General features: G+C 35.4%; 1 long non-coding RNA gene across 6 annotated transcripts in view; it reads right to left on the reverse strand.

The window, feature by feature from the left end:
• LOC122808762 overlaps nucleotides 1–13,382 on the reverse strand; it is a 183,852-nt gene that overhangs the window by 142,074 nt on the left and 28,396 nt on the right. For all 6 annotated transcript variants that reach the window (XR_006365826.1, XR_006365827.1, XR_006365829.1 and 3 more), the window contains one exon: nucleotides 10,002–10,133. This is a non-coding gene — a long non-coding RNA (uncharacterized LOC122808762). The remainder of the gene's footprint in view (nucleotides 1–10,001; nucleotides 10,134–13,382) is intronic.

Below are 13,382 nucleotides of genomic sequence, written 5' to 3' on the forward strand. Positions count from 1 at the left end.
GGTTCAGAACTAATCTAAGAATTTTCTTTTTTTGTCACTAGGAACATCCTTGAATAAAAAACATTCCCCACCTAAGAGGGATGAACTGATTATGTCACTCATTGAGACCGATTGTGATGAAGAATCACTGGAAACAAAAGACCCCTAGAAAGGAGGTCTTTCCTCCTACTGCCATCTGTAACCTTGATGAATGATTTTCCGAACCCCGTTGTCTGAAGCTATCTTTTGCTAAAGAGAAAAATGGAGATTCAGACTTTCTGGAAGAAAAAAAAGGGCCAGAGTGAGAGAGGTTCACAAAATCTCTTGAACAGTCATTCAAACCTGGACTGCCCTTGGTTTTGGCAGGTTCAGGACTTCATTTTGGAACGCCCTTGCCATTTCTTTTCAAATGTCTGTTTAGCTGTATTTTGTTGAGACTTTTTTTTTGCCAAAATTGGATAAGGAGATAGAAAATCACTTGGAAATTTTGGAAAAGGAGGGCTGAAAAAATCTTAGATATTCTCTGAATCAGCTTGGACCTTTCATCATACTTTTGATCACCTCTGCAGCAGAGCCACTAAACACTAAATATCTATACAAGAGAGAATTTAAAATCTCACTTTTAACATAATCGGGAAGGTTCTAAAAAAGCAGCCATGCAAACCTCCTCAAAACATTACCAGTGGCCGTAGCCCTACAGACCCTATATTACACACTGAAAACAATGAGTAGTGACCTATGCAGTAGAAGAAACTACCTTATTTAAAGCATTTTTCCTCACAAGAAGAAACTGCAAATAAACCATTTCTCATACTTTCACAACTTGTCAGAACAAACTTTTACATATGAGTCTGACCATTCAAAATTCTGAAAATCAAAGTTGCAGGAATATGGACTTTTTCCCACAGCTATCAATAACTTTCCATCCTTATCAGAAAGAGTAGGATTGGAACAACTCATAGTATTTTCTGAGGGACAGAGGTACCACAGTGTTTTCTCACAGAGTCTCAGAGAAAGAGAAATCTCCACAGGGAGACTCAGAATCTGAGCACTCCTCTGACTCTGAATCAGAAATCTGAGGAAGAAATACCTGTATCCATCCTTGCAACTTCCTGTTCAGATTCAGAATCCTGAATATCTTTACAAGAAGGGTCAATAGCCTGAATTAAATCCTGAGCCAGGCCTAGTAAAAAACTCATATCCAAAGAAATTTGAGGAGAAGTATATTTGTGCTTGGACTTCTGTTTCTTTTTGACAGAATAAAATGGGCCATCCATGTTACTAATGGCAGTAGCCACTTTCCCAGTGATGGGCACAGCATTCTGACATAACAGGGAAACCTTCCCTGTTCTCTCGATCCCAGGACTGACAATAGTGGCTCTCCCTCGCCACTGAGGGAACCCCAACAAGTGTAGAGGACATGGCCAACCCCCAGTCCATAGTGGCTGTAGGTGCTACACCAGAGGGATCTGGGGTAAAAGGTAAATGATCTGAGGTATAACAAATGGCCACAGCAAAGTGCCCTATGGCTTAAGCAAATTGCTAGCCTGCTCCAATGGCAAAGAGTGCTTGCTTAATGTTTTCCTTTTGTGGCTAGAAGAAAGACCAACATTGGGACTGGTAGTATGTTCCATGGTCAAGCTGAAAAAGGTGCCTCTTTCCTTAGGAAGACAAGCAGCAATTGCCAATAAACAATACCAGTCCGCAAAAGCTACTTATTGACAGAAAGACATATTAAAATGCACTTTAAAACACTATGCCAGCCCCACAAAAGTAAAATAAATACAATTTCTCCACAGAAAAAAAACATATTTTCAGTTACTTTACACCACTTTTAAACCAACATAAAAATGGGTGCTGCTCTGAGATGCATTTCTCCATTGAAACTGTAAAATAAGCTGCTGTACAATTAAAATGACTCTCCTATTTACATATGGGGTAAAAATTTATACCAAACACACATTGTATATTCTACGATTCAATGATCTCTCAGGTATTGTCAGTACGACTGAGTGATTACTAATGTTGATGACATGGGACTTCGCAAACAATAACGCTATCTTTTTTTAACTGATATAATTTCTATGGTACAGAGTTGGATTCCTTCGGCCTTTATTTGCCTGTTGTGTGACCTTTAGTAAGTCACTTAACCACATATTGTTCATGGGTCACTGCTGAAAAGGGGATTTTTGTCCAGTAAGCCTACCAAGTTAACAAAGAGGAGTTGTTATTATTATTGCTGTCATTATTATTATTATTATTATTATTATTAGTAGTAGTAGTAGTAGTAGTAGTAGTAGCATTTAAATGATTAACTAGAATTCATAATGAAAATGACTTGTAAAAATAAGGGAAACGTTCCTAAAATAGAAATAAATAGAAATTGTTAAGACTTCTAAAATACACTGGAGAAAAAAAAACTCTGTGTCATGATAACAGAAAAATACATCAAGCAACAAATTATGTTAATACTAGCAACATATTTCAGGAATGTGAGAAACTACTCTTTTGTACCCAAAAGAGGTTAACACAAATTAGTATTCCAAAATGAGCACATTGATCGGGCAATACAGTTGTAAATCGAGCGGAACTCAACAGAAAAAAGTCTGACCAAACACAGATGTCTTCTTCAGCAGCTCAACTTCATATTAACAAATGCTGTAACCATTCCACCATATTTTAGCAGGGAAAGGGCAAAATATGAGGAATTTCAAGGACAATCTGCCATATTGTACACGAGTGAAAAGTATGATTACCAGCAGTACAATAATCATACCTGTCAATTGTCTAGAGACTTGCATAATGTCCCTCATTTCTGCTTATTTCTTTCCTTTCTCTCATATTTTTTTTTCTAGAAAATATTATGCTTTAAAAAAAGAGACAAATGGACAAACCACAAAGAGGGATCCCCACTTCAGCAATAAACTGACATGCTGTGCAAGTGTGACAATATAAGTGCTATATGCATGTGCAGTGAATCAGTTTTGACTGTAAAAGGTGGAAGAACACTACAGTCACATAAAAAGATCATATTATTTAAGAAAGGTAAGCGATTTCTTTCTTAAATAAAGTGATCATACATCAGCAATAATCCACTCCTGTTTGTGGGTATATCAGGATTTACCCACGGATGGCTTTGTTTAATTACTCAAGCTTTGCCTTTGTGATCAAACCACACTGATCATGGGTAAATCCTGATATACCCATGCACAGTTGTGGATCGACTCTATATTTGTTTGAAAAGACAAGATTTCACAATTGTCCTAGCTGTAAAAATTAATTCCAGACCCTAACCCTAAACATTCAGAAATCACATTTCCACTTGTCTAGGGCCAATCAAGTAGAGAGATTCAGGTTATTGCAAAAGAATACACTGGGAGAATTGATTCAAATAAATTATGAACTGCTGATTAGACACCTAACTAAATGATCTTGTTAATTAACTACTTCTTTTACTGATAGTTATTTGAGAATAATAATGCTAGAAAATTACCAAGGACACAGTGATTATTACAACAATGCAAAACCAGTGGATGTAAACTGAAAGTATTCTATCTGCCTTTTCAGAATAAGTCATAAGCCTATAACTAACAAAACGACATGAGCAACTGCAAGCAATATAGCAAGTATTTGTGTGTGTGTTATTAGCACGTGTATAAGTTTAGACGTTCTTTTTTTATTTTGTTGACATTTTAGTGCACTGGAACCTACTTTATCACATGCACGTTTTTCTTTTGTCAGGTAACTGAGCTCAAAGAAGTGGGAAGAAGTGACTGCTGTGCTTTTTTTTAACATTCTTCCTTTCTCTCTGAATTTGCGCAACATTGAATTTGGTATCTATGGAAACTGATGATGTGATGATTCTACATTGGGAGCTGAAGGGGATGTAGCTCCCCAGCAAAAATTATTTGCAGTATTTCTTGTTGTTTGTACAGCAACAGTTTAGCTTCACAATTTCATGTTTTAACTATGATGTTTAATGTACTGACTAATGTAGACTCAAGAATTCATGGTAAATCCCATATGCAAGCTTTGTTACTGTATTTTTATGTCATACAGAGTCATTTAAAATTTCTATGACTAGAAGTTGTGAAAAAATAAATAAAATGTGTCAGATACAATAACTCTTACAGCTGAAGACCATTTTCTAGGATGTACTGCAGTTCTGAACATTAGTAAAAGAAGTATCATAAATTTACTTGCTGGATTCAAGCACACTGAGACAGAAACACATATCATCAGCTGACATGAGAGAAGGGATATGCATGAGGGTAGAGAGGGGGATGGAATCAGTTGCAACGTTATACCATACAGAACTCAGCCAAATGGTGTAGGACTGTACTATAAAGGATAGAATTTTGGTTGGGGTCCTATCCATAACAGAGGGTGTCATGGATACAGAGATTAAGGTATTGTTAGACAACAGTGATCATGCCACTGTGTGGTTTAGAGCAAGAGGAAAAGGCTGAATAAAATGTGTGGGGTTTTAAAAACATAGACTACTCTGTGCTAGGAGGCATGGTCAAGGATAACTTAGGAGACTGGAAGCAAATTACAAGAGTAAATAAGCTGCGAGAATGATTTATGATTGGAATAGTCTTAGTGAACAATAAGGGTGTGTGAAGGAGGCAAAAACAGAAGATTATCAATGTGGGTGGACACAGAGGAAAATCAGACTAGCAATTAGAGCAAAAAACTTGGGCCTATAATTAGTGGAAAGGTAGATGGGCAAAGCACAATACAAGGAGGCTAGCATAAAGGCAACAAAGACCGTGAGTATGGCAAAGGCAAGGCCTGGAAAAGAGTTAGTATAAAAAAATCAAAAAGGGAAGCAAAGTATTTTAGGTACAAAGCAGGAAGAGGGAAGGGCTGAAATTGACCAGGTTGAGCAAAGAAGACTAAAACAATGATTAAATACTTTGTTAGGTCTTCTCAAAATTAAGCAAGGGGAGGGCACCACACTATGAGAAAGGCATGGCAAAATGGGAAGAACTATAACTGGATACAAAGACAAGAACAGAGGCAATTCTAGGACATCTCCCTGTCACTAGGGAGGCTAAAGGCAAGGACCAGATGGGCTACTTGCAAGAGTCTACAGAAATCTGGCATGCATGGTGGCAGACTCCCTGAATGGGAAAAGATCATTGGCTAATGCAGATGTGCCAAAGGACTAGAAAACAACAATTGTGCTACCTTTGAAAAAAGGTAGAAGTACAAACAATTCATAGAATTACAGGCTTGTTACCTGAACAGCAGTACCGGGGAAAGCCATTTAGGAAATACTGAGAAGAAGTCAGGTCCCTTTTGCAGAAAATATCAATGCCCAAGCAGGAGCAGCAGTCAGTCAACCACATCCAGTTTTATTCTAGGTTACTGGTGAACTTTGTAGGTGAATACTAGCCAATGTAGTCTGCCATGACTTTTCCAAGGCATTTTACTGTACACCACACTGGAAGCTAATAGGAAAAATTAAGGGGCTGAGAGTAGAACCAAGGCTGAGAAAATATATAATTACATGACTGAATGGCTGAACACAGATGGTTGTGGTGAGAGGGATGATGGCTGGAATTAGGGAAATGACTAGGGGAGTATGACATTGGTCTGTCCTAGGTCTAGTGTTTTTCAAAGGGCTTGTCTTAGAAATATCTGACTGATGATACAAAGTCAGGCAAAGCAACAGAGGATAGGAGAACAGTCTAATAAATGATTCGGAAAAGCTGAACAAATAGGCAATAAAGGGGGCAGCTAAAGTTCAGAGAAAACAAATGCAAAGTATGCCCTTTGGCCACAACAACCCTGGTATGGAGTATTAATACTTACTGTAATTTATTAAAATGTATTAATAATAATATAACCTGTTTGTTAGCCAGGGAGGCCTGCTGGACATACAGTCCCTTTCCAGGAACAACCTGAGAGCACTATCTGAATAAGTGACTTGCTCAAGGTCACATAGCAGGTAAATGAGGACTGAGGGAATCAAACCTTGTACCTTCGGACCTGCAGTTTGCAGCCTTAACCCTTTGCACCACCTGTATCAATTAGGAGTAATAGTACTGATGGCAACAGTGCAGTTAATGGAACTTGGGGTGTTTATTGCCCCAGGACTGGACCACCAGAAGTAGACTGAGGGGGGCACTGACAGCATCAAATATGGTATTATTTATATTATTATTAACAATGATATAGTTACCAGAAGCAAACAGGTGATGTTTTTACTGTACAGTAACCTTGTTCAGACAATGTATAGAAGTATCGTGTGCAGTTACAGAGGCCTTATAAACAAAAAGGACATCAGGCTGTTAGAAAATATTCAGACAAAAGCTACTAGAAAGATCTATGAAATGGTGGAAAATAAATATGACCAAAGGCTAAGGGAGCTAGACTTCCCACCGGAGATCACAGGATATAGGGATATGACAATGGCGTGTCAGGGAGATGTGAAGGAATCATTCTGAACAGAAAGGACAGAGGAGGGATGAGGAGGCAAAGGCATTAAACTGTAGAGTTGAACTGTTCTCTGAAAGTATTTTTCAGAGAATATTGTGGATTCATGGAACAGAAAAACAAAATGGGTGGTAGAGGTTGTATCCACAGAGGAATGCGAGTGGGCATAAAAGAGAGACTGGGAAAACTGTAAAGAGAAAGGTAGAAATGGAGGGCAATTAAAATGCTCGTGCTCTTAAATAAGAGATCTATAACTTATTGTCTTTCTGCCATCGGGTAGTGCAAACTTTGAAAGAAAGCAGAACGCGAGTTAGTTTAAATATGTATATCATACATAAAGAACAAAGAAACAATGTTTCCCCTATGATTCCCAGAGAAACTGGCCACAAGTAGCAAATACATTTTACATTTCAATGAATTGCTACCTTCCCAAATAAAACTTTTGGGCAGCACTGGGTGTTTAGGTAAGAGACTTAAACTGATCCGTTCATTATGTAACAAGCCATGAATAAATGATTTACTTAAGGCATATTATCATCTTTAAATTTTCTTCTGCGGGAGTATGTCTGCACCACTGGAGAGTTCCAGAACAACACTATAAGGGCTAAGTATGGCTCCTACTGAGTTCATACTAAAATAAATTTTAAGAGCACATAATGATATACACATCTAAAACATGGAAATGACAATGCTCTTTAACAACATGTCTGCATGCATTATTACAGAGAAATTATTGCTTTTTATGTATGCATTCCACTTATTGCAGATTACAGTTGTGCCTTGAAATTGATACACAGTCAAGAAATTTTACTTTGAAAAAGATTATACAGTTATATATTGAAATGTACAATAGGAATGGGCTGTACATATTATAACAACAACAGCAACAATCAATCAGAAGAGAGGCATGTTACCTAATCAGGGTGAAATCAAAATACACTTTTACAGAGAAAACATTTACTTTACACATACAGTGTTTTCAAGTCATCATTTCAGAAGTATGAGTTAAGATGATAGCTTGTCTCAAAAACATGTTTATTTATTTGTTTATTTATTTTTATTTCATTCCGGATAGCTAAGATTTATATATATATATATATATATATATATATATATATATATATATATATATATATAACACGTATAATAGAGTGAGATTCTGCTTAAATGACAAGTTTTGAACTTCTTAATTGTAGACATGAATTGACCAAGAAAAGAGTGCTAAATGAAATGAACTGATATGACTGAACACTGGAATCCTCAAAAGCACTTCACTTCAAGATGGTCACATTTGATCAGCTTGTAAAATATGGAACTCTTCCCAAATTTTCCTGATATTTCCCTTATTGGAAAAGAAAATGTGCAACATCAGACTAGTGTACATGTATGCAGTAGATCTGATTAAGGACTACTCCATTGTATTACCAATCTAACTGCTCATGTCCTTCTGTGATTACATTGGAAATCTAGAGAACATTCATCCTGAAAGCAATCATTTAATGTATAATGAAAAGAAATGCATTGTATGGTAGAGTTATGGATCCCTTGTTGTCAGATTCTGCTAACATCTGATGGTGGCATTCAGGGTTCTAAACAATAGTTTCATTTTGATTGATTCATATTAGGTGATTGGGAACAGCTTAATGAAGTCTACAAAACAAAAACTGGCAAGTCCACAAAAGCTGACCAAATTTTAAAGTTAGTGATAATATTAATTTTCAGAATGCTCTTGACTCTATAAATATCTCATCGCTATATGACAAACTTGTTTTCTCCAATTTTTATGTACTTTTACTGATAATAGCATCTACTTTTTTTGTTCTAATCATCTATCATGTTGTCTTTGCTTCCATTTTGAAAAAAAAAAATCCAGTCTTGTGACTTCAGTCTTGTTAATACTTCCTTCTAATATGGAGTTGTTTCAGCTGGTGGGGGTGACACAGAGTCACAGCAGACTCTAATGACGTCTCATGCAATAAAGTCCAATAATATCACCTTTGACTTAAAGGCAAAGAATATGTTTGATGATTCCTTGAGACGTGGCTATAGTCAACATGAGGTAGATAAAGCCATGAATGAGGTTAAACAACACTGGAATGACACCATGTGTCCTTATTTTAATTTTGACAGAATAAGGAGTAACAATGCTGCCATAGATAATAATAATCCCCCTGATATTACGACATACACTGGTAATAGTAAGTCTTTTGTCAACATTATTAAAGACACTTGGCCAATTTTATTAGCATTGCTACAGACTACTAAGATTAAAGGATCTAGCCCCAGGATAGTATACAAAAATAAGCGTAATTTAAAAAGACAGCTATGTTTTAAAGGGGTAAATATAACTGCAGTGGATATGAGGGATGTGAATATGACTATCTTAAAGGGAACTGAACCTTGTATGAATTATAACTAGAGTCAATATATTAACTCTGTGTCCTGTCTTAAACATCCTATAACCAATTGTATTTATAAATCTTTTTAAAAAATGTTTTCATCGTGCTGACTGTAACAGCATGAATTTAGATAACCTGGCTCAATGTACTATTTGTACATCATTCTATATAGGGAAATATAATAGGAGATTGTGGGATGGAATAGCACAGCACATATATGATATCAAAAAATGGAATACTTCTAATGTTTTAGCTAAATATGTTTCTTTGAATAATGCACATCATAAATTTATTTTTTTTTGTATAGCAACTAATTCCAAATGGTATTAGGAGAGGGGATGTTATAAATAGAATTCTTGAATATGAATGCATTAGTAGACTTAATGCTACAAGTATACCTTGAATTAATAAATCCTGCCCCCTTAAGCCTACTTTGAAACACAGGAGTTTACAGCATTAATTATGTGATTTATAGATTGAATAATTGATTGTGATTTTTAGCTTAATTAATGATACATATAAGAGGAACAGTATGGACCTTTTAAATTACTTGAAAAAACATTTTATAAGCAAAAGCTTGTTGCTATAAATTTTTATTTTATTAAATTATTGTTGTTGACTATTCTATTGGTTGATTTATACCAAATTTTAAAAAAGTTAGGGATTTCCCAATGAATATTTATTTTGCCTTTATAAATATCTCACCGGTATATGGCAAACATGTTTCCCCAGTTTTTAAGTATTTGCACGGATAATAGTAATACCAGTATCTACTTTTTGTTCTAATCATCTATCATGTTGTCTTTGTTTCAATTTTGAAAAAAAATGCCAGTCTTATGACTTCAGTCTTGTTAAGACTTCCTTCTGATATGGAGTTGTTTCAGTTTTTGGGGTTCAATGTATCATCCGCAGAATTTAAGCAATCCTCACCCCATCCATCCATTCATGCACAGCCCCCTTTTCCCATTTTTGAACATAGGTTCCTACTCCAAACTAAAAATATAGAACTTGAGTCCCACAAAGGCTGGGGGTATCTATACCTTAAGAAAAGCAAACTTGTTCAGAACATCCCTGTGTTTCCTTGTTACTGAAATAAATAAGGCATCCACAAAAGATCAAAATTATTCTGATTTCACATTAACATAATTACAAAGACGCAGAGACAATTGAAACACTTACCTATCATCTGTACCTTAAGGTGTTCCAGACTTAGAATGTTGCTTTAGTACACTTGGGCAATGGACAGGCTAAGAATATATATATGAATTTGAAGCTTTTTCCGGGCATTATGATGGAAGTGTTGTGATTGTTCTGAAAAATACAGATACATATAGATATATATTTGAAGTTATTACTTTAATAATGAATGCAAAAGAGTGCCATATAATTTAAGCAGAGCATCAGTTATTTTGCAGTCCTCCTATCACAAAAGAGGAAAAGGGATATAAATGTGTACGAGAATAATTTATATGGATGAAACTTTTAAATTATTAAAAAAAATCTGTATCCCAACATCTAAAAATGTGAAGTTAATTAAATGGAATGGTTCCACAATATATATATATATATATATATATATATATATATATATATATATATATATATATATATATATATGTATATATATATATATATATATGTATATATATATATATATATATATGTGTATATATATATATATATATATATATATATATATATATATATATATATATATACACAGATAGTAACAAATGCATTTATAGAAGCAGAAAAAAGTAAAACAAATAAATCAGTACTACTGCAATTCAATCCCTTCTACATTACAGGTTATCTATTTTAGTTTAAAACTTAATGTCTTATTCTCACATAACTGCAATAATTCAAAAATCAAATTCAGTATACCCTCTGTAAATATCACTGACAGAAAAGGATAAACAAAATCATTCTCTACTGAAAGCCTGGACATGCTCTCAATTTGTACAGTTGTTTGGAGGCTTCAGTTTAAGAGAATTTTAGTGGACTTTAGTGAAACAACTTTGCATATGAAGTACAGGGCATGAGTGCGCATGCAGATGTTCCTTCCTGGCTACCTTGACCGCAGTCCACCAAATAAGATTTATATGTCCAGGTTAACTTACAAACACTTGAGACGGACTATATAATTTTTAAAAATAACTAAGTAATGTATATTTACTGATATTCAAATAAAGTAATCATATGTTAAAACAGACTTTTTTGAATGTAGAATTAAAATAGATCAATGTAATATTTTTCTTCTTTTAATGTATCTCAGCCTGTGTTGTTGATTACTAAGAAATAAAGGTAAAAAAAAGTGGAAGATCTGTACTGGTTTTATGTACACAACTTGAAAAGACCCCAAGTTTCTCCTGCCATCGTATCACAGCTTTCCAAATACTAACCTAGAAGCTAGTTATCACTGTGTTAGGCAATCTTAGATGAGTAACCTGCTAGCTGCATGATATATAATATAATGTAAGATATATAAGGTGGAGCAAAAGCACCATATTTTCATTCACTCATCCATTCAATTTATTTATTAAATGCATAAGACCACTGGACAGAGGATATCTTGCAGAAAAATAGAAGCACATTAATGTGATATCATTTATGAGGTTGGGGTTGGCATAATGGTTAAGGTGTTGACATCATAGACACAAGATGCAGGGTTTCTCACTTTTGAGGGAAATTAGCTAATCTTAAAATGGCCTACAAGAGCAGTTAGCTTAGTACTTACCTATGAACCATAAGAGCAAGAAGAGCTAGTATGTGTAAGACATCAGCCAATTAAACATACCAGCAAACGGCAGTGTGAATGCGGATCTTATATGTGCATTAATGACTGTGTAGGATGACTACAGGAAGCCTTCGTGCCAGGCATAAGTAGGTTTAAGGATTTAAAAGGAAGTATAAATGACCTATGCTGTTAAAGATGTCTGAGAGTAAGTAAAGGCTCTGCTGCTGCATATGAATCCTAGGTGTGAATGTGGATCCTATATGTGCATTAATGACTGTGTAGGATGACTACAGGAAGACTTCATGCCAGGCACAAGTGGGTTTAAGGATTTAAAAGGAAGTATAAAGGTCCTATGCTGTTAAAGATGTCTGAGAGTAAGTAAAGGCTCTGCTGCTGCATATGAATCCTACACAGAATTTGTCAGAATGAATTAAGAATTCTTCTTCTTCTTTCGGCTTTTTCCTGGTTAGGGGTCACCACAGCGGATCACCCATCCGCTCATGATTGGCAGTGGAGTTTTACAGTGCCGAGGTGCCAGCCCGGCACCCAACCTTCCACAGAAGGCACATGCACGCACACACTCACACTCAGAATGAATTAAGAATAAATTACCTAAATGGCGATATCTCATATTAGCCTGCATTTCTGTGTCGTCTATGATGAGTCTTGCTTTCTTTTCTAAATTAAGTATAGAAGGACCAAAGTTTATTCACATGTTAACTAAATACATATTTTTTATTTAGTTGATCTCCTGAATTAAGGATGATTGCAAAATGAAGAACATCTTGGAAAGAAAAGATACAAAATGATGGTCCCTATTGAGAAATAAAGTACGTGTGTGTGTGTGTGTGTGTGTGTGTGTGTGTGTGTGTGTGTGTGTGTGTGTGTGTGTGTGTGTGGTGTGTGTGTGTGTCATATTCAATTAAATATTGTAGCTTTTCACAGAGTAGAAAAGAAGATTAAAAGTATTAAGAAAGCTCTTTACTTTTCATCTGACCTTTTTCTTGTTGGTATTAAGAGCAAATGCAAGTTACCACTCTAAAACTGGGAAGGACTTGTCAATATTTAATAGGAGTGTATTCTCCCATTACAAGATAGCAACTGCAAATAGCCAAGTCATATGTGAATTAAAGTGCTTTGTTCAAGGAGATTTCCAAAACAATGACATCAGTAGGAAGCTTGGCATCATTATAGATAGGTTAACTGTCACTGATATACACAGAGTGATTAGCACAGCACATTGCTTGAACAGATTGTGACTGATGCTTACTCTTCTTTTGGCCCTAAGATAGTTTCATTTTTTTCCTTTTAAAATTTACAAAAGTTCTACACATCCCAAAATATGACCCTTATTCATTCTTTTTTCCTTTCCATGTCACACTTCCGTAGTTTTTTTTTTTTTTAAGCAACCAAAAAGGCATATTGAGGCATATGACTGGCTGATCTACATGTGTGTCAAGTTCAGGCATGTGGCCTCAGGCCAAGTACATTCACACTATCTGGCACATACCTTGAAGTATTTTAAAGTAATTTTGAATGATTCACTGCATATACCCCAGTGATATACGAGTTGCATTTGCTGTATCTTGTAGGACAATGCTAACAGGTAAACCTGTCTACTATCAGGTGTTACTGAGCATTTTGTATTAGTCCTTGTATTCACTATATGTTTATAACTAGTCAGAGGTCTACCTCCTACTGTAGGTTCTGAATATTGTTATTATAGTATGACTATTCAAAGCATGTAGCTTCTTTGTTTCTCTGTAGTAAAGCAGGAGCAAAATTCCCTCCTGTACATACACACACACACACACACACACACA

This window comes from Protopterus annectens, chromosome 8.part0, assembly GCF_019279795.1.
Source record: "Protopterus annectens isolate FY-2018-M chromosome 8.part0, PAN1.0, whole genome shotgun sequence".
Taxonomy (NCBI): domain Eukaryota; kingdom Metazoa; phylum Chordata; order Ceratodontiformes; family Protopteridae; genus Protopterus; species Protopterus annectens.